The following is a 23951-nucleotide window of genomic DNA, read 5'->3' as shown; positions in this document are numbered from 1 at the left end:
GGGGTGCTGGCAGGAGGGATGGCTCAGGGCCTCAAAATTATTCATTGCCCAGGCCCATGCCTGTTCTTGATTCATGTCTGTAAGGATGTTGGGCTCTGTGTGGTACTTCCTGCCAGGCAGCTCTTCCAAGGCTAATGCAACCGAAGCCATGACTTCTTTTTCCTGACCAAGTGGGAGAGTTTAGCAGCTAATGTTCTCCAGATTATATTATAATCTGAAAATTTTAAACAATAATTAATATATACTTATCTGTTATGTTATATACTATATATTTCTCCTGGTAATATGTATTTAATAAATTTACTTCAGGAGTGGTGGCAGAGTTAGCTCATTTATTACTTGTATCAACAGGTGCAGCTGCTAAATAAATTTATCAAATACTTTCAATTGATCTCTATTTTATGATAGTTGATTTCTGTGTTTTGACAGTATCCATTTAGAGACTGTGAATATAGCTCAATGGCAAACCCAAAGGAATATACTTTCTTCTCATCAACTCAGGGATCCTTCTCCAAAATTGACTATTTTCTTGATCCTAAACCAAGCCTCAACAGATACAGTAAAAATGAAATAATACCTTGTATCTCATCAGACACCCATGGATGAAAGCTGCACTTCAACCACAACAGAAACACCAGAAAGCCTACACAACTCTCTACCCAATGATCTTTGGGTCAGGGAAGAAATCAAGAAAGATATTAAAGACTTTCTAGAATTCAATGAAAATGAAGGCAAATTTATGAGACACAATGAAAGCAGTCCTAAGAGCAAAATTCACAGTGAAATGCCTCCATAAAGAGATGAGAAAGTTCTCATATCAGTAATGTATAAGTCATCTTAGGTAGGGTCCTCTAGAGTCACAGAACTTCTAGAATGTCTCTGTATATTAAGGGAATCAATTGTAATGACTTCCAGTCTGCAATGCAACCAACCTAATAATGGGCAACTGTGAATTGGAAGTCCAAAAGTCTAGTAGTTTCAGCTGGTCGTCTCTAGAACCTGGAATCCTGAAGAGGTAGATTCCAACAGATGTGCTGGCAAGTAAGTGAAAGCAAGCAAAGAATCAGTCTTCCTTCTTCCACTATCCTTATATAGGCCTCCAGCAGAAGGTGTGGCTCACAGTAAAGATGTGTACCACCAGAACTTCCTTTCTGTCACCCATGCGGACCTTGAACTCAGAGATCTGATTGCATCTGACTCCTAGGATTAAAAGCATGTGGTACTTTGCCTGGGGCTAAGCTTTTCCTGGCCATTCTGCTTCAAGATCTCCATCCCAAGATCCAGATCAGAAGCCTGTGTCTTCCAGCTTCAAGATCTGGATCACAGGTGCCCTTAATTTCCGGATGACACTTCATTCCACGGGTACTCAAGATGACAACAAGGAGTAGCCATAAAAAACTACACCTGGAAGCTCTAGAAAAAGAAGAAGAAGAGGTAAGCATGCCAAAGAGTAGAAGGCAGGAAGTAATCAAAACCGGGGCGGAAAGCAATCAGTAAGAAGCAAAGAAACAATACAAAGTATCAACAAACCAAGAGCTGGTTCTTTAAGAAAATCAAGAAGATAGACAAATCCTTAGCGAAACTCCACTGCCAATAACAAAAATAACAGGAAACAACACTCATTTTCCCCTAATATCTCTTAATATCAATGGACTCAATTCTCCCGTAAAAAGACATAGACTATCAGACTGGATACATAAACAGGACCCAACATTTTGCTGCATTCAGGAAACACACCTCTGTGGAAAGGACAGACACTACCTCAGAGTAAAAGGTTGGAAAACAATCTTCCAAGCAAATGGTCCCAAGAAACAAGCTGGAGTAGCGATTCTAATATCAAATAAAATCAGTTTTCAACCAGAAGTAATCAAAAAAGATGAAGAAGGACACTTCATATTCATCAAAGGAAAAATGTACCAAGAGGAACTCGCAATTCTCAACATTTATGCCCCAAATGTAAGGGCACCCACATACATAAAAGACACTTTACTAAAACTTAAAGCATACATTGCACCCTACACAATAATAGTGGGAGATTTCAACACCCCACTCTCAGCTATGGACAGATCATGGAAACAGAAACTAAATCTAGTCACAATGAAACTAACAGAAGTTATGAACCAATTGGACTTAACTGACATCTATAGAACATTTCATCCTAAAACAAAAGAATATACTTTCTTCTCAGCACCTCATGGTACCTTCTCCAAAATAGACCATATAATTGGTCACAAAACAGGCCTCAACAGATAAAAAAAGATTGAAATAATCCCTAGTAATTTATCAGACCACCATGGATTAAGACTTGTCTTTGACATGGACAAAAACAACAGAAAGCCCACATACACTTGGCAACTGGACAATGCTCTACTCAATGATAACTTGGTCAAGGAAGAAATTAAGAAAGAAATGAAAGACTTTTTAGATTTAAATGAAAATGAGGACACATCATATCAAAACATGTGGGACTCATTGAAAGCAGTACTAAGAGGGAAAATCATAGCTCTAAGTGCTCACAAAAAGAAAGTGGAAAGAACATACATTAACAACTTGACAGCAAACCTGAAAGCATTAGAACAAAAAGAAGCTAGTATACCCAAGAGGAGTAGACAGCAGGAAATAATCAAACTCAGGACTGAAATCAACCAAGTTGAAACAAAAAGAACCATACAAAATATCAACAAAACCAGGAGCTGGTTCTTTGAGAAAATCAACAAGATAGACAAACCCTTAGCCAGACTAACCAAAGGCTGCAGAGACAGCATTCAAATTAATAAAATCAGAACTGAAAAGGGAGACATAACAACAGAAACAGTGGAAATTAAAAAAATTATCAGATCCTACTACAAAGGCCTATACTCAACAAAATTGGAAAATCTGGAGGAAATGGACAATTTTCTAGATAGATACCAGGTACCAAAGTTAAACGAGGAGCAGATAAACCATCTAAACAGTCCCATAACGCCTAAAGAAACAGACACAGTCATTAAAAATCTTCCCACCAAAAAATGTCCAGGGCCAGATGGTTTCAGTGCAGAATTCTTTCAGACCTTCAAGGAAGACCTAATACCAATCCTCTTCAAGCTATTCCATCGAATAGAAACAGAAGGAACACTACCCAATTCATTCTATGAAGCTACCATTACACTTATACATAAACCACAGAAAGACCCAACAAAGAAAGAGAACTACAGACCAATCTCTCTTATGAATATTGATGCAAAAATACTCAATAAAATTCTCGCAAACCGAATCCAACAACACATCAAAACAATTATCCATCAAGATCAAGTAGGCTTTATCCCAGGAATGCAGGGATGGTTCAATATTCGGAAATCCATCAATGTAATCCACTACATAAATAAACTCAAAGAGAAAAACCACATGGTCATCTCACTAGACGCTGAGAATGATAGTATCCAAATGAACAAAATCAGTATGGATGAAAAGTGAGGCCTAGCAACTGAGTAAGGTAGGTCAAAGAATCAATCATTAGGTCCTACATCAGATCTGCTCCTGTGTGTTATTTTTGGAGATTACTAACATCCCTTACAGGACAGTTCTCTTCTTGCTCCTCATCTCCTTGGTGTGTGGTTTCTGTTTTATATACTCTAAACAACAACTTTTCCCTTTTTCACTTCTTTTTTGTGGATTTGTAAACACAAGGTTTCAGCATTATATGCTTGCTTCTCCAAAACTCTTTCTGGATTATGAACACCACCCACAGAATGAGTGCAGAAGGCTCACATGATCCATCCCAGGGAACACACAGCTGAGGTCCTTGTGTGCCAGTGGCTGCAGGCCTCTTCCAGTGCTGCCATGAGCAGATCTTTGCCATAGGTTCTGCCCTTGTTATCCCTGATTTAGAAGACCTCTGGATTGAGAGTCTCTCAAAAAAAGAGCTTTCCAGTCTTGCTCTGCTTCCCTGTAAATAGGCTCCAGTCCATGGCAGCATAGAGCCCAACTATCCCAGCAAACCTCTGATAGCCTCTGTCCAGACACCAGAGACTAGAGGATGGAAATATCATGTGCATTCATCTAAAAGACAGGAAATAAAACATGAGACAGGGAAGAGTAAGCAGGTGGAGAGGAGATTCCCTGTCCTGAAGATTCATCTCTACACTTAGCTGGTTTCTCCTAACCATTTCTCTGTTGGGAATACAGGATTAGCATCTGCTCAAAACTCAAGCTGATCAAAGAACTATTAACAGGATCTCCTAGCAGGACTTGGTGACACATGACTTTATTTTCAGCACAAGGAAGGCAGAGGCAGGGAGATCTTTGACTTGGTGGCCAGCTTGGGCTACAAAGAGGATTTCACAACAGCTAAGTTTACGCAGAGAAACCCTTGCTGTAATGACTATCATTTCCTGTCAAGCATGTTGATTAAATCTTGAAATAACAAAATTCAAACTGGAGGACACATCTGCAAGGGAGTTTGCTAAATTTGTAGACAGTAATCCCTGTCTATGAGGTAGGAAGGCTTGTCTTTAATGAAGGTCTCTTTGAGATTGAAAGACACAGGCTTTCAATCTGGATCTGCAGCAAGAAAGGCACTTATTGTGATTTTGTTTTTGATATGAGCCAGGGTTTGTCTATAACACCCATGGCTGTCCTGGAACTCACTTTATAGTCCAGGCTGTCTTCAAACTCAGAGATATCCATCTGTCTGATTCACTCCCATAGAGCTGGGATTAAAGGTGTGAGCCACCACACACATAAACAGCTGAAGGCACTCATCTTCAATCCAGACATTGACTCTGAAACACACACCTTTAAAATGGGCCACGCCTTCAGCTGGAGGCCTATATAAGAACACGGAGGAAGAACATTTTCATTTACCTGCTTGCTCTCTCCTAGCTAGCAAGTCTATTACTGTGCTGGCACTAGAGTCTTCTTCTCTGTGATTCCATGTTCTACTGAAGACCAGCTGAGACATCCAGCCTCAGGGACAGAGAACTTCTGGATTCCTGGACTTTGCTTACTATCCATCTGGTGTGGAATAAGCTCACCTGCAGCCAGTAAGTCATTCTAATATATCATTTTTTTTTTTAAAAAGAGGAGAGAGTGAAAGATCACTATATTTGATCTTTACTCTCTATACAGGCTCCCCAAATAGATTTGCTGGCCCATTAGCACTTTCCCCATTGCCCGTCTAATCAGTCCCCTATAATGTTTAACTCCAGACAATTGCTTCCAGAGTGATAGCATCTTACTTTGAGAAGCTTCACTCCTTTTTTGTTTGCTTCTTTTGTTTTTTTGAGACTAGGTTTTCTTGTGTTGTTCTAGCTGTCCTGAAACTAGTTCTGACAACCAGGCTGGCCTTGAGCTCAGAGATCCACCTGCCTCTGCTTCTGTGCCTGACATGCTTGTTTTTCTCAGGTTCTGAAATGAAAGGCTTTTGGCACCAGACTGGGCAGAATCTTGCCTCCTTAGACAAGGCAAATGGATGCTAGAATTGTGGGTTTAAAACCCAGCTTCTCATAATGCAATGGCTGGGAGGGTTCAAGAAGTATAGAGTATAATTAACTAACTGGAGTTTTCTCTGAATCAAAAGCTCAAGAACTTGCCCTCAGCCTTCCATGGATAAAGCCAAGGAGATGATGCCGTTCTGTCCCAGTTTTGTCAAGGATCCATCAGATCCTGAAGAACATGCACTGCTAAGTGAACATGTCTTCCCAGCCCTGAGTACCAGATGTTCCAAGTCTGAGCCAGGTTGTTTCTGTGGAGAGTCAAGCCACTACTCTGAGAATGGCTGGATTGTTGATTGGGATCTATACTTGGACTACCAGAGATACTACCACAGACTGAAATATGTCATGAAGAGGGGCACAGAGATCTTCCAGAGTGAGAATCAGAGGGAGCTACAAGTGTCCCCAGGAGATGATGACAATGACAACTGCAAAGATATAGAGAAGCCAGAAGAACCCTCAACATGGTTGCTCAGGGAGAAAGGACTGGAACTTGAGACTTGTGATGGTGGAGACTGCCCTGACCAGGATCCTGCTTCTGACAGTCCCAGGCACCTAGGCTGCTGGGCATGGCTTCAAAGGGCTTTTGGCCAGAAGAAGAAATGAAAAGGCCTCCCAGAACTCTGGAGCCCAGGAACCCTGAGGCCTGATAATACTTGCAATTAGGGGATCTTCTGTCAGCTTCTGCTGTTACAGCAAAGGCAGACACAAGGGCAATTGTGTCTTTGCAGCCATCTGTTTTGTTGGTTTATTTGCTTGTTAGCTTGTTTACAGCTTTCTTAATAAAAATGTTAAACTGATGAAAATTCATGTTCTGTTGAAATGGTTCAAGGGAAATATGAAGGGTGGAGTGGACACAGATGAGAATGCTCTACTGTTTCCTTCTGTTGGTTACAGGACTAACTGGTGGTTTGTTTTATAGGAAGTTCGCGGGGACCATAGGCATCCTGGTTCTCATATGTGCTGGGCCATAAAATAACCAGCACACATGGAGCAAACTTGAGAACTTTTAGAAATCCTTCTGCTGAGTAACATGTATTACAACAGATCTACTGACATGGTTCCCCTCCAAATTATTTTAGGGGTCAACTGCAACTTCCAGTTTACCCCTTCTTCCTTCTTTGTAGAATAGGCTAGTCCTGGATTCAGATTCACTTTGCTTTGCCTCTCTATTATGGATATTACAGGCCTGTGCCACCACTGCTGATCTGGAGAATCTTTCTATATTTCTATATAAGGCCACAATGACAGGGCAAGGCTACAGTGACATGGCAAGACCACATTTTTAAGAAGAATGAGTATACAGAGTGTCTTCCACATGACCCTGACTCACATAGGTTGGGTTCCTCTGGAATGTTCTGCTATTTTTATATTGTGTATCCTTAGCAACCCCTCACTCCCTGGGTTTGTGGTTTTCCCCTTTAAAAAGCCCCTCAGCCAGCTGGTCTTTGTCAATTCAGCTCCTTCATGAGCAAACGAATTGACATTTAGCCGGCTAACTCTCCCAAATAAAGCCTCTGCTCTTTGCATCCAGATTCAGTGTCTTGTGAGTTTTGGGTGGCCATGACTTCCTGAGACTTGAGTGAGGGTCTCCCCTGAGAGAGGGTCTTCACCTTTTTCTTCCAAACTCTGGTATACAGGAAGGGCTTTCCTGCTCAGCAGGAAACTTCAGCACTAAGACTTCCTATGGAAATCCATCCATCAAGAATACAGATGGAAGTAGGGAGGAGGGTTTACCCACTGGGCTGGACTGTTATGGGCAAGTGGAAATACTTTCAGGGAAGCAAGCTGCTGCTCCTTTGAATGATAGTTCTGGTCTCTGCCCATTGATTTTGTTCTGAAATAGTGTTCTAGAGGAAATCAGACAGGACAACCAAAGATACAAAAAGAAAACACAAACAAATACAAAGGTAAAAGAAAATTTAACTACCTCTAAAACCAAGCAATGCAGATCTCATCTGAGCCATTATACTCCTTGGAATTCCACTTCTCTTTTAAGTCAGGCATATCTCAAAGGTCAAACCCCAAGGACTGCTGTTGTAGAGGGATTAGCCATGCCTACATCCTATCTAACAACTTCCCTAAACTGTTTCACACCTATGGATGTGGAACTCAGGGATGTCCTAGAGTGGGACAGCAGGATTAGCTGTCTCAGGTGCTACTTTACACTGTGTCCAATTCCTTCACTAATCTACCCAACCCCAGAGACTTTCCTCTAAAGTCTATTAAGTAAGGGATTTAGTTCATTGTTCTGAGAGTTGCTACTTATCTTGTAAGACCCCCCCACAAGGGGACCCTCACCCAAGTCCGGACCTGCACGCCCCAAGGACACACGAGAGACCTTCTTGATGCAATTGCAGAGGAGGTTTAATGACGAGGGCCCTCGGGCTGGAACATATCTCACACAGGAGATAGAGGTTCCGGCCCTGGACCCAAGGAACTTGGGATATTTATCGGTAGGGGTTGGGGAGAGCGGGAAAATTTGGCGTGGTTACATATGGTTGGATATTTCAAACATCAGCAACTTGCAGAACTGGCAGAACTTGCAGAAACTCGGACCTCCCAGAAAAGGGAGGGAGAGAAAAGTAAACACCAGATAGCCCGTTACTCACTTGGGCTTGTTTGGACTTGTCTGGGCATGCCCTTGTATGCCTTTATTTTTTGTCACCCTGCCCCTGCAGGGGCTTAATATTTTTATTATGACTATATTTAACAAATTGTTGGTGGTCTTTGCTGACCATGAATTTTTGTTATTGTTACAATGCTGCTTTCAAATTTTGTTCTCACAATCTTACCTTCTCTCTACACACAGACACCACCCCCACACCCTTGCAAGTGCTTAGATTGTCAGTGAACCTGACCACCTGAAATTTTTATCATCGAATCTCTCTACCTGAGAGGGAAAGAATAATTCCCTGTGAAGGGGGGTCTCACTGTGCAGTCCTTGCTGTTCAGGAATTTACTCTGCAGAACTGACTGACCTTGAACTTAGAGAGCTGCTGAAAGACCCCCCTCCCCCCGAAAGGGGACCCTCACCCAAGTCCAGACCTGCCTGCCCCTTCTTGATGCAATTGCAGAGGAGGTTTAATGACGAGGGCTCTCAGTCTGGAACATATCTCACGAAGGAGATAGAGGTTCCAACCCAGAACCCAGGAAATTTGGAATATTTATGGGTAGGTGTTGGGAGAGCGGGAAAATTTGGCGCAGTCACATATGATTGGATATTTCAAACATCAGCAACTTGAAGAAGTGGCTACTTGTGAGCTGGCAGGATGACTAGATTCATTTGACCATGAAACCTTGGACTTCTCCAAAAGGGGGAGAAAAAAGTAAACACCAGATAGCCCACTACTCACTTAAGCTTATTTGGACTTGTCTGGGCATGTCCTTGCATGCCTTTTCATTTTTGGTCACCCTGCCCCTGGAGGGACTTAATATTTTATTATTACTATATTTAACAAATTGTTGGTGGTCTTTGCTGACCATGAATTTTTGTTATTGTTACAATGCTGCTTTCAAATTTTGTTCTCACACTGCCTGCCTCTAAGGTGTTAGGATTAAAGGCCTGCCTGGCTCTGGAAATGTTTATTTATTTATTTATTTATTTATTTATTTATTTTGGATTTTTTGAGACAGGGTTTCTCTGTGTAGTCCTGGCTGTCCTGGAACTCACTCTGTAGACCAGGCTGGCCTTGAACTCAGAAATCTGCCTGCCTCTGCCTCCCAAGTGCTGGGATTAAAGGCGTGTGCCACCACCACCTGGCTATAAACCACCAAGCAAGTAAAAGATCTGCATGACAAGAAGTTCAAGTCCCTAAAGAAAAAAGTTAAAGAACATATCAGAAGATGGAAAGATCTTCCACACTCATGGATAGATAGGATTAACAAAGTGAAACTGGCCATCTTACCAAAAGCAATCTACAAATGCCATGTAATCCCCACCAAAATTCCAGCACAACTTTCTTTTTTTACAGAACTTCAAAGATCAATTCTCTACTTCATATGGAAAAACAAAATACTCAGGATAACTAAAACAGCCGTGAACAATAAAAGAATGTTGGGAGAAATCTCCATACCTGACCTCAATGTCTACTATAAAGTAGTAGTAAAAACAAACAAAAAAAAATCAAAACAAAAACCCTGCATGACATTGGTACAGAAACAGACACAGTGATCAATGGATTCAAATTAAAAAACCCACAAATAATCACCCACATCTATAGATAAGGATATTTAATATTTGATAAAGAAGCCAAAACCTTACAATGGGGAAATGAATGCATCTTCAAATGGTGCTGGACTAACTGGAATGTAGAGGAATAAAAACAGATCCATACTTATCACCCTGCACAAAACTAAAGTCCAAGTGAATCAATTACATCAATATAAAACTGGATGCACTAAATCTCACAGAGGAGAAAGAGAGAAATATCCTTGAATGCATTGTTACAGCCACACAAACAGGCTGAGCCTCTGTAGCTCTCCCTGCTCCATCAACCTCTCAGACAGGTAACTGGGCTCCTCAGCACAAACAGTTCTCAGCAGCAGGAGGTAAAGAGCTAAGGCCTTGTGTATCTCCATCTTCCATGGTTTCTGTCTCAGTTTTTCTATCCTGCAAATTTTACCACAGCTGTGCCTGATTAGCAGTTCAGGTCAGAGTGACTGAGTGCTATGGGCACCAGGAATTAAAAAGTGACCACAAGATAGATTGAATAGGGTTTGAGCTGGGAGTTTAGGTCAGCTTGCCCATACACCCTGGATACCAGGAACAGAACTGATCCCAGGACAAATTGGATAGGGTTTGATTCTTAACAGAAGAAAGATATTTCCCCATGACCATTTCTTGAACCTGTCATGGAAGCTGAGAACTGGACAGGTGCTTTCTATAGATACTTAATCATGATTTCCCCCCTTATCTCTCTGGGTTACGGTTCTTCCCATAAGAACTCTACCTCATCTCTAAGTGGGGGTCATACTTCATTGCTTGCCTCTAGATAGGAAAGGCTAGAAGTGCAACCTCAATGTATTGAAATCAAATATATCTCTTGTTGATTACATCAAGTTGGGTGTCTTGCAGTTATTGGGGTGACCCTGAATTCCCGTGGGTTGAGAGGGAGATTCTCCCTTTCTGGAAGGCCTTACACTACCAGCCAGCTAAACCAGCCAATGCTGGTTTGCCAAACTTCCACTTCTACACATGCTGTGGTAGAGAACAGGTTAAGTTGAATCATTGCTAAAAATGAAAAGCAAACCTGGGTGGGAAAGAGGAAATGGAGATCGAGTCAAAAGCAGAGAAAAAGAAACCTAAGGTAGATCAGGGCTGAGCAGTTATAGAAGAATCTAGAAAATTAAGCCACTGATAGGTGGGCTCTGGTGGATTACTTGAGTAGGTACTTGTCTGGCTTCAGAATACCTGGGTCAAGGCTCCCTGAGGATTACCTGGCACTGATCCGGACTGGACCTGATTTCTGGGGGACTGGATTTTCTTTGCAGCCTGTCCACTACAGTAAGAGATTGGCAGAAACCACACAGCCAAGCCCAGACACCACCAACCTGCCTCCATTCTAGCTGTGCTTGCCCAGGTCACCCTGACACCTGAAAACTGCTTGAATTCAGCAAAGTGGAAGAGTACCTGCTGGCTCAGATAACTTGCAGAAACTTGCAGGCCCAGCTCAAGAGGTGGCCATTTACAGACAGAAATGTGTCCCACTTGGAACCACCCCAACTTGCTCTTAGACCCTGGGAGCTAGGGGCCTTTGATTTCCATCCTGGATGAATGGCAATTCCAGAATGAAGCCATCTTTAGCTGGGACTGGTGGTGGCTGGGTGGGTGCATGGGTGGGTGGGTGATACAGAATGGGGAGGACAGTAAGACCAACAGCAATCCAGGCAGCAAAAACCTTGTGTGTGTCAGCTTGAGTCAGGACTTCTCATGACTGGGCAATCACACTCCAGAATGTATCTGGACCTGGAGGCATGTGGTACCCCTCTGGCACTAAAGAGATTTTCCTGCTGTCTGCTTGGTGCTTGTATTAAAAGCATGCACCAGCTAGCATGGCTCTAAATGTTTTGTTTTTTGTTTCAGCCCGAGGTACCCCATGCTTGGGGGGCCAAAAATGTTGAGGACCGCTCTATCAATGTTGGAACCCACACTGCCCAAAACCTTTGGGACTAACTTGTTAGCCCGAACTGCCCCAAGCAGCTCTGGTCTTCAAGTCGGGGTTCAGAAAGAGAGTTAGGATGGATGAGAGGAATGGAGACCACACAGAGTGTGATTCAATCCCGTTTATTCGTCAGTCTGTCTTCCTAGTCCAAATCCCAAGTCTTGAGTTCCTAGTCCCTAGTTCCTAGTCCCTAGTGCCTCCAAGTTCCAAGTTTCCAGTTCCAAGTTCTCTGCCAAGTGACTAATACCTAATGCCTAATAACTAACTCCAAGTTTTTCTCCAAGTTGTACTGTTCTGTCTGCCTCTTGCCTTTTATATGTCTTACTTCTAAGTCATGCCTTTAAGTCATGCTTTTAGGTCTTGTCTCTAAATCTGATCTCTAAGTCACACCCGTAAGTCACACACCTTTAAGTCCCACACACCCAAGGGAAAATCCTGGGTATCAAAAGCAAGATGTTATCAGAGTGTGCTCAGATGTTGTAGGCTGATGTAATCAAATCTCTTTTCAGGGTATATGGCTCAAGATGGGTGCAAGGATGATAGCCACCTTCCGTCAGATCCCCACAGTTTTTAAATTTTTTGGTATTTTTTTGAAATTATAATATAATTATCTTATTTCCCTGCCTTTCTTTTTTCCCTCCATTCCCTTCTCTGTGCCCCTGTGGTAACAGCCCTTCTTTCTGTATTTGTGGCATCTATGTGTTGTTTGCATGTTTGTGTGTGTATATACTTGGTGTGTTTGTGTGTGTTCCTAATATACAAATACAACCAGATTAGTCTGTACAGTGTCACTAGTATGGACATGATTTCAAGACTGAGCTCTTTGGATAATCAATTTGGGAGCTCTTCCCTGGGGAATATTGTTTCTCTTGATCTCAGATTCCTTGTTTTTTGTTTGTTATTGTTATTGTTTTTTATTTTTGCTTTGTTTTTTTAATTTAGGTTTTCTAAGCCTGAGGCTTCATGGGTTCCCCCACCTCCAGTTCTGTGTGTCTATTGGTGTTCTCCTTGTTCAGTCTCCATGCTGAGAGCCACATTGCTGAGGCTTCAGTGGTGTAGAAACAGTGAATTTATATTAGAAGGAACTACTTAATAGAGGTGTAGAGATTTTTGCTGTTGTTTTGTTTCATAAATGACTGACTCTTCATTCAAAAACTCAGAGTTTATTGAACTGATTTGATTTTTGTTTAAATTTGAATGTTTTTGACATAAAGGTTTGACTCTATGTTAAGTAGATTGTTATTTTACTCAAATGAGGAGGGTTGTTTTGGTACAGGTCAATAGTTCTTTAAGGATGATCTTAGTAATAACTCCAGATATTAGTGATTGACATCCATATTAATAAAGTCAAATAAGTGTTTTAAATCCTTTACATTGATGGTGAGATGAAGATCAGTGTTATGACTCTAAAAGGTATATGAAAACCAAACTCAGAGGTACAAAGGTTTTCAAGAAAGAACCACAAATTGATATCAAAGTTAGATAATGATCATGGAAATCATGAAATGTTCATGACATAATTTTGTCAATTAGTTTTTGCCTATATCTTTCTTGTTAATTTAGTTTACTTTAATTATTTTGGTGACTACACATAGACCATGGTCAAGGCCTAGAAAATCATGAATGTATGAATATTGAAGGGTGGAATAGAGGGATGAGAACTGTCTGGACAAAGCAAATTGAATCAAAATGAGGTGGTAAAACTTTAGATATTTAAGACCTCATTAAATAGATTGATTTTTTCCTGAATATAATTGACTGTTTCTTACAGATTCAACATTTATTTACAGAACAGACTTTAAACTTGAAAGGCTGATTTTATGAAAAATTTAGGGTTAATGAGAAGGATCATCTTTTTTGTTAGATCATGAAAGCAAAAGAAGTGCAGGCTGAATTTATACAGTGTCATTTCATGCTGTTTCCTTGGATTCCCACTTTAACTTCACATATTAGGGCATGAAATTCCAGAGAACACTAGTTTTCCTCAGACCCTGGTTGTGTCCATTTTCCAGAGGAGCATAGTATCCCAGCAGACACCATCATCAGGTGAAAGTAAATGTCTTGAGGCAAGATACTGCATCCTGGAACAGGGACAAACATCTCTTGATAACAGAACTCTGCAACAGAACAATGGAGGCCTCCTGGGGCCATGCTTGTGGATGCCAAACTAGGCTGGAGAAGATCTAGGAATCAGGAGTTCTCTAGAAGTTAAAGGTTTCTCTAGATGTAGCACCCTAACACAAATTGGTCTCTTGGTGAAGAGCAGCCCCACAGCGACCCCTGCTGTGAAGAAATGGCCTGCCAAGCTCAGAGGCAGAGCTGCAGACCTAGGAAACCTTTGAGTTTCTGGCTCCTTCATTGACCTGGCTCCAGCTGTGGCCTCTAAAATTGTGGACAAGCAGACAGGAGCACTAACTATGGACTTGCTCAGGATTGCAGGACTTGCCTAAATCTCGGGTGGGGGTGTGTGAGTGAGTCAAACATGGTAGTCCTGTGTTTTCCCAGTCAGTCAAGTGTACTCTTGGGCCTTGGCCTCTAGGCAACCAGGGAAGTGACAGCAAGATGGAAAAGAGGAGCTGAGACAGAATGACACTAGAGCTCTGGTCTGTGCAGATCCTGAAAACCTTAGTGGAACAGAAAGGAAAGCAGCTGCGATGAAGATTTGTGTTTGCACTGAGTTAGTTGTCTCCCAGGGGATGGAGGGTAGTGTCCTAAGTCTTGCCACAATTGCCTATCTGAAAAAGGTCATTTACTGACAGTAAACAACATGAAATCTGGTTTTTAAAAACGTTGCAAACCTCAGCGGACAAGAAAACAACTGAAACCTCAACAACTGCATGGCATCTCCTACATCCTTGCACCTGAACATAATGCATTTTGGTCAGCATTTAAGAACACACCTTCCAAGCCTAAATCCACACAAAATCCCATCTCTGCCTGCATGGCAGAGTCCATTCCTGTAGGCAAAGTGAATGCACGGAAAAACAAAATCACCTACAAAACTTAACATCACCTTTGGATTTCAGCAGGGTCTTTCTGACAGCCTCTCAGAACTCAAAGTAAAGTCATAGCTACTAGAGAAGAGGTCCAGAGTGTGAGCCCTGAGGTTGCCACCAACTGGAATGCCAGCAATGTAGGTTCCCAGAGCTGAGGTTCCAAAACAGAACTATGGGTCAGCCTATTGAGACTTTTGGCTTCTTGCCAGGACTTCTTCCGTGGATCTTCTTCCTACTTTGCTCTCCAACAAATAAAACCCTTTCTACATGACAGCAGCTCATTGCAGGGGCCCAAGCTAATTCAAATAAAATAAAGACTCCACTATGATTTACATCAGATCGGCTCCCGTCTGTTATTTTTGGAGATTACTAATATCCCTGGCAGCACAGTTCTCTTCCTGCCACTCACCTCCTAAGTGTATTGTTTCTGTTTTATATACTCTAAAAAACAACTTTTGCCTTTTTCACTTCTTTTCTATTTTGCAGATTTGTGAACACCAGGTTTCAGGTTCCTTTGCTTGCCTTGCCCACCTCTTTCAGGATTATGAATACCACCCACAGTATGAGTGCAGAAGGCTCATGTGATCCATCCCAGGGAACACACTGCTGATTCCTTGTGTGCCTGAACCTAGAGCAGGAGAGCTGGCTTTTTAGTTTTTGTGTTTGAAGAAGCTGACTTGGGATTCTGCACCAGTGGCTCCTGGCCTCCTACAGTGCTGCCATGAGCAGATCTTGAGTCCTGGCTGTCTGTCCTTGATATCCCTGACTTAGGAGACCTCTGGTTTGACTCTTCCTCATGAAACTGCTTTGCAGTCATGCTGTCTGCTTCCCTGTAAATATGACTCTGGTCCAAGGCACCTTGGAGCCCAACTATCCCTGCCTGCCTATATCCAGACACAAGAGACTGAAGAATAGACATGATATGTATATACACCTCAAACACAAAAAAGTTAAACAGGAGACAGAGAGAGGGGCTGGGAGAGTAAGCAGGTGGAGTAGAGATTCCCTGTCCTGAAGCTTCATCTCTACACTTAGCTGGTATCTCCTAACCATTTCTCTGCTGGGAATACAGGAGTAGCATCTGCTCAGGACTCCAGTAGACCAAAGGACTATTAAGGGGATTTCCAAGCAGGTCATGGTGACACAGGCCTTTAATCTCAGCAGGAGGGAGGCAGAGGCAGGGAGATCTTTGCCTTGGTGGCCAGCTTGGTCTACAAAGTGAGTTTCACAAGAGCCAGGGCTACACAGACAAACACTCTCTGTAATGACTAGTCTTTGCTGTCAACTATATTGATTGAATCTCAAATTAGCAAAATCCAAAAAGGAAGACACACCTGCAAGGGACATTAGCTTAGTTCATAGAAAGTAATCTCTGTCTTTGAGGTAGGAACTTGCTTTTAATGCATATCTCTTTGAGCTGGAAAGACAGGGGCCTTTAACCTGGATCTTGAGTGCAAAAGACACTTATCTGTGTTATTGTGATATTTTTTTGATATGATCCAGGGTTTGTCTATAATCCCCCTGGCCGCCCTGGAACTCAATTTGTAGACAAGGCTCCCTTTAAACTCAGAGAGAGGCACCTGCCTGATTCACTCCCATAGAGCTGGGATTAAAGGTGTGGGCCACCACACACACACACAGTAAATACACTCATCTTTAATCCAGACATTGACTCTGAAAGACACACCCTTAATCTGGGCCACACCTTCAGCTGGAGGCCTATATAAGAACACGGAGGAAGAAAGTGTTCAGTTTGCCTGCCTGCTCTCTCTTACTTCACTGCCACTAGAGCCTACTTCTCTGTGATCCCATCTTCTACTGAAGACCAACTGAGGCTTCCAGCTTTGGGGACTGAGAACATCTGGATTCTTGGACGTTGCTTCCTTTCCAGCTGTTGCAGAATAAGCTGGACTGCAATCTGTAAGTCATTCTAATAAATCCCTGTTCAGGAAAGAGAGAGTGAGTGAGAGATCATTATATTTGATCCTTTACTCTCCTAACCAGGCATCCCAAATAGATTTGCTGGCCCAGTAGCACTTTCCCCATTGCCTTTCTAAAGAGTTACCTATAACATTTAAATCTAGACAATTGCATCCAGTTTGATAGCATCTTACTTTGAGAGGCTTCATTCCTTTTTTTCTTTGTTTCTTTCCATTGTTGAGATTAGGGATTTCTATATAGCACTAGCTGTCCTGAAACTAGGTCTGACAACCATGCTGGTGTTGATTGAGTTCAGAGATCCACCTGCCTCTTCTTCTGTATCCAGTTTGCTTCTTCCCCTTAGGTTCTAGGATGAAAGGATTTTGCCATGAAACAGGGAAGAATCTTGCCTCCTTAGACAAAGCACATAGATGCTAGAATTGTGGGTTTAAAACTCAGCTTCTGATAATGTAATGTTTGGGAGGGTTCAAGAAGTATAGAGTATAATTAACTAACTGGAGACTTCTCTGAATCAGAAGGTGAAGGACTTGCCCTCAGCCTTCCATGGATAAAGCCAAGAAGATGATGCAGTTCTGTACCAGTTCTGTCAAGGATGCACCAGATTCTGAAGAACATGCACTGAAAAGTGCACCTGCCTTGCCAGCCCTGAGTACAAGAGGTGCCAAGTCTGAGCCAGATTGTTTCTGTGGAGAGTCAGGTCACTGCTCTGAGGATGGTTTATCTGTTGATTGGGATCTATATTCCTTCTGTGTATTTGAGAGCTTGGACTACCTGAGACACTACCGCAGATTGACTTGTGCCAAGAAGAGGGGCACAGATGTCTTCCAGAATGAGAGTCAGAGGGAGCCACAAGTGTGCCCAGGAGATGTGGAAAATGACAACTGCAAAAATACAGAGGAGCCAGACCAACCCTCACCAAGCTTGCTCAGGAAGAAAAAGCTGAACCTTGAGACCTGTGTTGGTGGAGACTGCCCTGACCAGGATCCTGCTTTTGACAGTCCCAGATGCCAAGGGTGCTGGGCATGGCTTCAAAGGGCTTTTGGCCAGAAGAAGAAGAGAAAAGGTCACCTAGAATCTCTTTGGATCCTTGGAGCCCTGATGCCTGCTAAGACTTGCAATTAGGGAATCTCCTGTCAGCTCCTGCTGTTACAGGGAAGGCAGACAATGGCAGTTGTGTCTTTGCAGCCATCTGTTTTGTTTGTTTGTTTGCTTGTTTACAGCTTTCTTAATAAAAGTGTTAAACTGATGAAAATTTGTGCTCTTGTTGAAATGGTTCAAGGGAAATATGAAGGGTGGTGTGGACACAGATGAGGATACTCTACTATTTCCTTCTGTTGGTTGAAGGACTAACTGGTGGTTTGTTTTAAAGGAAGTTCTCAGGGGATGTTAGGCATCCTGGTTCTCTTGTTTACTGTGCCATAAGATAACCAGTGAACAGGGAGCAACCTTGAGAACTTTGAGAAACACTTTTGCTGAATCAACATGGATGACAACTGATCTTCCCTCATGGTTTCCCTCCAAATTAATCTAGGAGTCACCTGCAACTTACAATTTATACTTCTTCCTTCTGTGTAGGATAGACTAGTCCTGGATTCAGATTTCCTTGCTTTGCCTGTCTTTTATGGAGATTAGAGGCCTGATTCACCACTTCTGATCTGGAGAATCTTTCTATATTCAGCAATTTCCAGAGCAAATTTCTGCATCACAAGTAAACTCACTTGAAAAACAGGACTTGGCCAAGCTGGAAGGTCATGGCACTGCTGACCCTGACACACAAAACTAAGAAAAACCAACTGGCCATGAGAAGTTGGCTTTATGTGCTTCTAGTCTTGGAAGAGCTTCACATTGTACAAGCCTACGGTCAGCTGTTGGTCTCTAGAAAGTCTAGCATCACATTAGGAAATGGATGTGAGGTAGGCATGTTCATTCAGGCAGGTGGATCCCTGTGAGTTCCAGGCCAGCCTGATTTACAGAGACTTCTGGGACAGACAGGGCCATATAGTGAGAGAAACAAATGGAGGGATGGAGGTAGGGAGGGATGGGGAAAGGAGTGATGGATGGGTCTGAATGACAGACATTGCTGCATTTGTGGAGCATATAAGGAAGTAGCTCTGCAAAACAGTGCTCAGGAACTGGGAGAGTCAGTGAGGATGGTTCTTCTGGGATTTATCCATGCAACACAAAGCCTGGGAAGTTAGCAGCTCTAGCTGTAGTCTACCTTTTCCCTCCAGTGCCAACTGTGTTCTCTACAACAGGCTGAGCATGTGGGAACTAGTGCTCAAGCATGGTCAACATAAGCTGTGATTCCAAGATAGTGTTTTCATACTTTGATGTCCTTTGAATTGCAGTTTTACCTTTTCATTATTCTCAGGAATTTTAAGTGATCTTTTTCCTCCCAGTAATACCTAATCTGTGAAGTAAGTCCTGTACCAGGCTAGAAAGTGATCACACAGATGTAGTGTCAAGAGAACACTTAAGCGTCATCACATACAGTTTGCTCTCTGAACTTCATTTTTCAGAAAGTCTGTGTAAGAAATGAAATAAGCACTGTACCACACTACTGACCAGCATGTTTACCTTTGAATTTTTAACATTTTCTGTAATTCACATTACCTGGACCTTTCAACAGAGGTGGGAAGGCTCAGAGATCATATCTTGGATTCACTGGGATAATGAAGGCCTTCCATAATTTCTTCTGTAAATAGCAGAACTGGGAGAGTAGTTAGTTCTTCAATACTTCATCAGCAATAGAAAATACAAGACATGTTTGCAGAATTTCTGTTACTATTGCAGAAATTGCTAAAATTAAATTGGCAGTAAAGTGGAATGGGGATTAACTTGAAATTCATTGTTCCAGTGCTATATTTATACAAGCCTTGATTGGTTTCTGGACACTGCCATTGTCTTAGTCAGGGTTTCTATTCCTGCACAAAACACCATGACCAAGATGCAAGTTGGGGAGGCAATGGTGTATTCAGCCTACACTTCCAAATTGCTATTCATCACCCAAGGAGGTCAGGACAGGAACTCAAGCAGGTCAGGATGCAGGAGCTGATGCAGAGGCCATGGAGGTATTTTTCTTACTGGCTTGCTTCCCCTGGCTTGCAGAGCTTGCTTTCTTATAGAACCCAAAACTACAAGCCCATGGATAGTACCACCCAAAAATGGTACCTCCCGGCTTGATCACTAATTGAGAAAATGCCTTACAGCTGGATCTCATGGAGGCATTTCCTCAACTGAAGCTCCTTTCTCAGTGATAACTCCAGCTTTTGTCAAGTTGACACACAAAACGAGCCAGTGCAATTGACCCTTTGTCAACTTGACACACAAAGACATCAATATTAAGCCTCAACCCTTACTTTCTTATTCATCCACAAGACCTAATAACTCTAAGTAACCTACAGTCTTTGCAAATTCCTACATATTAAAATTTCAATCTCTTTAAGATATCCAGTCTCTTAAAATTCAATGTCTTTTTACAAAGCAAAGTCTCTTAAGTGTGGGCTCCACTAAAATACTTTCTTACTTCATGCTGGAAAAATATCAGGGCACAGTCACAATCAGAAGCAAAATCAAACTCCAACCATCCAATGTCTGGGATCCACTCACGAACTTCAGGTCTGCTCCAAGAGCTTGGGTCACTTCTCCAGCCCTGGACTTTGGAGCACACACCTTGTCTTCTAGGCTCCAGCTGCCTCTACTCCACTGCTGCTGCTGTTCTTGGTGGTCACCTCATGGTACTGGCATCTCAAGACATTACTGTCTGCCACCACAACTGGGCTTCACAAATAGTCTCTCATAGACTCCCTTTATGGTAACAAGCCTTGACTCCTCTGCATGACCCCTTCATGTTTTCAAAACCAGGACCACCTGGGTGAGTCTTACACCTTACCATGTCCAGCCACTGCACGAGGTACAACCTTGGCTATCTCTGAAACACAGCTTCTTTGTGCTCTCAAAAAACACTTCCCAGAAATTTTCACCTCAATGACCCTGGTCTCTTCTTAATCATGACTAATTTCTTAGCTCTAGTTAACCAGCATCAATAGTCCCAGTAATGCAAAGTTTTCACCTTAGTATCTTTAGTTCTGGTATCTTGTTAATCACAGCTGATTCTTCAGCCCTAGCTAGCACAACCCACAGAATCTTCACAACCAAAATAGCAATGGCCTTGATAAGATTCCTTAATCTTCCCTCTGAAACTTCACAAGCCAGGCCTCCATCTTCTGCTTTCTCAGCTTGGTTTCTTAGAGAACCCAGGACTACCATCCCATGGATGGCACCACCCACAATGGGCTCAGCCCTCCACTCTTGATCACTAATTGAGAAAATGTCTTACAGCTGGATCTCATGGAGGCATTAACTCAAGGGAGGCTCCTTTTTCTGTGATAACTGCATCTGGTGTCAAGTTGACAAACAAAACTGGCCAGTACAGGCCTCCTAAGTGAACTTCAAACACATCCTGAATTGAATTGGAAACAGTTATCTGAACTGAAATAGGTACCTTGGACACAAGGAGTCTGTAGGCCTGCAGCTATGGGTAACCAGGTAACTGGGTTCACCAGAGAGGAAGGCTGGGAATGAAAGGGGAATGGCGGGCGAGAGAAGCATGGGGCCAAGACAACATATTCTGATCAAGGCCCAAAGTTTAATATTTTGCTTTCACATATAAAGGGGAAGCCACACCCCCCAGAGTCTCTTCTTGGTTCAGCCCTGGGGCTGGGGGAGGAGATAGTAGCCAGAAGGTGTCAAGGCAAGCTCAGCAGGCAGTCCATTCTTCTTAGCTCCTGTAACAGACTGCAGGATGCCAAGGCCTGCAATGCCTCCCAGGTCTTACTGTTGTCTGATCTATTGTGGTAAACAGCTCTTTCCTACCTGCTCAGACTGGCAGGCTGGCAGGCTGGCAGGCTGGCAGGCTGGCAGGCTGGGGGAAGGGCACAGGAGACAAATGACTAGTTCACAGACTGATCATCTAGAACTTCCAGGGAATAGAGTCTGGGTGTTAGGAAGGTTATTTAATTCAGAAATGTTTATTATATTTACTTTGTTTGCAACTTGTCATGGTTGTGTGTCCTTCAGGACTATGAAGTACAATATATGCTTACATGTAAATGACTGTATGTTATCCTGTTTAATGAAGTTTTAAAGTAAACAAACCAAGGTGGAAATCAGAAGGAGACCCTTATGATCATGGACCTGACTCAAAGCACCAAATTCAGCATCCCTTTCCCTTCCCAACTCAGGTGTACAGGAAGGGCTTTCCTGCTCAGCAGGAGACTTCAGCACTGAGACTTCTTGTGGAAATCCATCCATCAAGAACACAGAGGGAAGTAGGGAGGAGGGTTTACCCACTGGGCAGGACTGTTATGGGCAAGTGGATTCAGGGATTCAAGCTGCTGCCCCTTTAAATGATGGTTCTGGTCCCTGCCAGTTGATTTTGTTCTGAAAAAGTATTCTAGAGAAAACCAGCCAGGACCCCCAAAGATACTCGGAAAAAAAAAATAAATAAAAAACAAATGAAAAGAAAAGAAAATTTACCTACAAATAGAACCCAGGTATGCACATCTCATCTGAGCCACCTCAGTTCTTGGATTTCTGATCCTCTTCTAAGTCAGGCATCTCTGAACTGTCAAACCACAGAGACTGCTGTTGTAGAGGGATTAGCCATGTCTACATCCTATCTGACAACTTCCCTAAGCTCCAGTGCTGACTATCATTAATCACCACCAGTTCCAAGGCCAGCACCTTTATTTCCCCTGATGTCAAGAAGTCCTCAGACTGCCTGCAGCTCCCAAGCAGAAATGGCAGTCTGCAAATGGACCCTATTCCTCTTTGGATGCTTGCTCACAGCACAAGTACAGGCCAGTGGATAACCAGGAGGCCACCAGAGAAAAGATGGCTATTGATAGGACAACAGACAGGGCATAGGTTTGGGGCCCTGGACAAAGTCCTGTATGGGGAAAGCTTAGAGCCAGACCTGCCTTCCTATTGCAGGTTGAATTACAGTTGCCCACTTCCTGGCCTTTCCATGAATCCTAGAAACCAGTGATCCTGGCCACAATCAGTGCCTTGGAAAATGGGCCCGCACATTCCATTTGAAACCATTTATTAAAGAATTGAGAAATGACAAGGACTGTCGACTACAAAACGCTGCTTGTTTATTGTGGAAGCAGGGGGCTGTGCTGAGATAACTGGCTGTGGGGAATGGAGAGATTTAGGCACACAGATACTCTCTGGCACAGACCTTGCTCTAAAATGCCAGGAAGGAGCATGCTGCACACTCTAAGGCTCCCTGCTACCATTGTTCGGTGGGCATCAGCCACAGAGCTAGAGGCTTTGCAGGGGAAGAAAGAGCTTCAGGAGTCCTGACAAAGTCGGGAGTCCACTTCTGCAGTCTCCCATGGCTGATGGCCAGCAACACTGGAGCCACTCCTTCCACAGGTCTAGGTGTCCTCTGCATCGTCGCCAAGGCAGGGCGCTATGGAACAGGACCCAGGCTGCATGGCCACCATGAATGGTTCTTCTGCAGCATCCTCCCGGGTTCCCGGAGTGGCGGGTTTCTCTGGCTGTTCCTCATGGACTGTGATTTTCTATCGGGTCCTCGGCATGTTCCCATTGGATGATGGCGATGACTACAGGAACAACCATTTCCAGGGTTGATAGATGACATGGATGGATTCTATCCAGGGACTTACTCTTGTGGGATCCAGAGCACTTCGGAGCCCAACATTCCTGACTGTGTGATCACCTTCCAGGAGCAACAGCCTCGATTTCATAAATGGTTGTTCGTGTAGTCATCGCCATCATCCAATGGGAACATGCCAAGGACTGACTGGAAAGGAAGAGGCCTGGACTGCGGTCTTCTGAGAAGCTGGAGGGCAGAGGAGACTGGGCATCTTGTACCACAGGGACAGAATCCCAGGCCTGCTTCACTTGCTCAGACCAGAAAGTGGACTCCATCCCTCCAGCAGCACTTGCATCTGGAGGACAGCAGCGCTCGCACCAGTGCAGGCAAAGGAGTCTTCTGCAGGTTCTGTGCCCTGGGTATTTGTAGTCTTCGACGAGGGCGGGGCTGGTGAATTGGGAAATGCCCCGAGCTGAAAATGTCCCTTTGCCAGATGGACCTCGGAATGAACCCAGTAAAGGAAACAAATCGGAAAAAATTTTGGATCCGTAGCGAGCTGGGATCCACATCGAGCTGCAACACGGAGCCAGTGTTTGTCTGGAGCGAGAAAGCCTGTCCTAAGTGGGTGGGGATCCGGAGCGAACGTGTGTCCGAGAGCGACCGGGTGTGTAGGAGTGAATGGGTGTCCGGATCCAGCGGGTGTCTGGTAGCAAGCGGGTGTCCAGAGCGAGAGTGCCTGTCCGGAGCGAGTGGG

General features: G+C 43.3%; 1 pseudogene; it reads right to left on the bottom strand.

The window, feature by feature from the left end:
- Positions 1-23951, bottom strand: part of LOC117723848 (serine/threonine-protein phosphatase 2A 56 kDa regulatory subunit gamma isoform-like) — a 691904-nt pseudogene that overhangs the window by 563416 nt on the left and 104537 nt on the right.

The sequence above is a fragment of the Arvicanthis niloticus genome, chromosome 19, assembly GCF_011762505.2.
Source record: "Arvicanthis niloticus isolate mArvNil1 chromosome 19, mArvNil1.pat.X, whole genome shotgun sequence".
Classification (NCBI taxonomy): domain Eukaryota; kingdom Metazoa; phylum Chordata; class Mammalia; order Rodentia; family Muridae; genus Arvicanthis; species Arvicanthis niloticus.
Note: the sequence above shows the minus strand (reverse complement) of the source record. Positions and strands in the feature narration are given on the sequence as shown.